Below are 2,861 nucleotides of genomic sequence, written 5' to 3'. Positions count from 1 at the left end.
TTTGAATTGGCTTGGGTCTTGGTTGGACAACATGGGAATGACATTTAATAGCAAAAAGTGCAAGGTAATGCATATCACTTAGAAGCGCAAACGTTTTGAGAGCGCTTACCATCTTGGTGGCTCACTGAGAAAGACCTTGGTGTTCGGATATAAGACGATCCCTCGTGGTCCAAACAAGTTTCTGAAGCGTGTTCATTCATGTTTGTAATAATTATTAAGTTACACAGCCCACCTCGATTAGCTCTGCTGTATGCTATATGTTGTTGTTAGTCAGCTGACAAAGTCTATTCCATCTTGACGGCCCTGTTTCTTAAAAAAAAAGAGCTCCTGAAATCCTTCAGACAGATAATGGAGGGGAATTCATCGGTGAAGTTGTCAAAAAACTCTGCAAGGATTTCCAGGTGAAAATTGTTCATGGAACGCCACATCATACCTAGTCTCAAGGACAGGTCGAAAACCTTTATAAGCAAGTGAAGAAGCTGATGGCAAGATTCACAGCATGAAATCGCGATTTTATGTATCTTTAAAAACTTTATAATCCTATATTTATATTTTTCTTTATTTTCATTTTCTCTTACCTAGCTGCATAAAAGAAAGAATGTGTACTTGTTTTTGTGTGTGCTTATCTACTTACTTATATTTCAATTTACTAATTTATTCTATTTTTTTTTTCATGTTTGTAATAATTGTTAAGTTACACAGCCCGCCTCGATTAGCTCTGCTGTATGTTATATGTTGTTCTTTTGTCGTTAGTAAGCTGACAAAGTCTATTCCATCTTGAAGACCCTGTTTCTTAAAGAAGGAGCTCCCGAAATCCTTCAGACAGATAATGGAAGGGAATTCGTCAGTGAAGTTGCCAAAAAACTCTGCAAGGATTTCCAGGTAAAGATTGTTCATGGAAGGCCACATCATCCCCAGTCTCAAGGGCAGGTTGAAAACCTCAATAAACAAGTTAAGAAGCCGATGGCAGAATTCGCAGCTTGAAATCGTAAATTAACAGATGTTTAAAAACTTCGTAACTTCTAATGTTCTTATCATTGCTTGTTTTTAAGATAACCTGTGTTTCTTTCTACAGCAAAGGATTAACTTTAGTTCTCAGTCCTGGGATGGCATGCATGTAATGAACATTGTTGTTGCATGACCAATAAGATTTTGTTGATATAGGGCATAAACATTTTGAAAACAATATTGTTTTTTTATTGATTGACTCAGTAAAACGTACATGTAATGAGATAATTAGATAGTCAGTCCATTTTGTTAGCTTCGCATGCCTCCCATTATATGATTCTTGGGAAGCTCAATGTATTGTATGACAGGTACATACATTGTACATATATTGTATGTATACAATGTATGACAAGTGCATTTATGGCTTTCAAAGAAACAATTGCATGAGGCAAGGTTACATTCACTTGAGAAAACTTGGAGCGGACCAATCCTTTTATTTATGACTTGCAGAAAATCTCGGCGATGTTCAGCAGTGGACACACAGGACTGGGAGGAATAAAGAGGGAGAGGTGTAAAATACTCCTTATGCCTGAACACACCACTTCAGATGAAAGCGAGATTTCTGAAGATGAAAATGGCTGATGTATAGCGCTTTGTGGTCAAGAGGCTATCATGGGAATCAGAATGGCTGAGGGAACCTGAGTACTGGCTTGACCTTACTTCATCGCTTTAAGATTGGCAGACAATTCGACCGCCCTGTAAAGTCCTTTCCTTTTCAAAGATAACTTGCCCAAGAGATTGCTTGACACTACTACACCATTCTTACATACAGCCATGAAAGTGTTACACCTGATAGGCAATTCATGTACACAAGACATGTTCATGTACATACAATTATCATTGGTCCTTTTCAAATTTTCTATTAGTCCAGGCACATAAAATAACTGTGGTTCCAAATACTGTAGTTAAAACCGAGAGATTAGTGCCTTCGTTCGTTGTAATCCCATAACCAAAGAAGCCGAGTATCTGAAGTTATACTATTCTTTCAAAGAAAACAACAAAAATCCAGAGAGACGTCTTCAGAGGACATGAACAAAATTATTGTAAGGTCACCATTTTATGTACTTAAAAGATTGGTTGTAAAGGAGGAAGCACAGTGAATTTTGTTGGTTTTTCCATCCAGTTAGCCGCGTTATAACGCGAACTGGTTTGAAGTAGGGTTCAGCCCTCAGCTGTTATACACTATTGCCAGTCAATCAGTTTACTTTGTAAGACCTGTTTATTTAGGCAGGATACGAAGATCATTACATGGAAAGATTTTAACAGTTAGCAGGAATAGTAGTTTTCATTGTTTTGGTCCATCTGTTTCTCTATTTCCTTATATTCATACAAGCATTGCACATGTCAGTCAGTTTTTTAGACTAAATTAAATATAGTATATTGTGTTTACAGTATGGATTTTCCCAAATGTGAGTATGCTAGCGCTTTAATTTGATTGCAAACCTTTCATTGCAAACATAGTGGAAGAAGGCTTCGAGCAAAAATTTTATTTTGGCAAGTTTTTTTTTCCCACAATGCTGGGAATTCTAAATAGTTACAATAACAATTTAGACAAATATTATTGTAAACCAGCTCATAGCCACCTGCTTTCGTTCAATTTCTCTACAAACGTTTTTAAGGGTTAAGGGGATTTGTGACTCAATTCTCTACAAACTGGTGGTGCATATAAAAAAATAATGTAACATTGTTTCCGTTCAATATTATTTTATAATGTGGTTTAATTGAAAGATGCCAGGAATCATTTATCAACAAAAGTGTATGCAATATTGTAGATGTAGTATTTTTCAAAGGTAATAACTTGAGTATAAAAATTTCGGCATTGTTTGTAACGTCAGTTCAAAAGGTTAACTTTT

The sequence above is a fragment of the Pavona decussata genome, unplaced genomic scaffold, assembly GCF_977016875.1.
Source record: "Pavona decussata unplaced genomic scaffold, jaPavDecu1.1 SCAFFOLD_53, whole genome shotgun sequence".
NCBI lineage: Eukaryota > Metazoa > Cnidaria > Anthozoa > Scleractinia > Agariciidae > Pavona > Pavona decussata.
The sequence above is the reverse complement of the archived record's forward strand: the minus strand, read 5'-3'. Positions refer to the sequence as shown.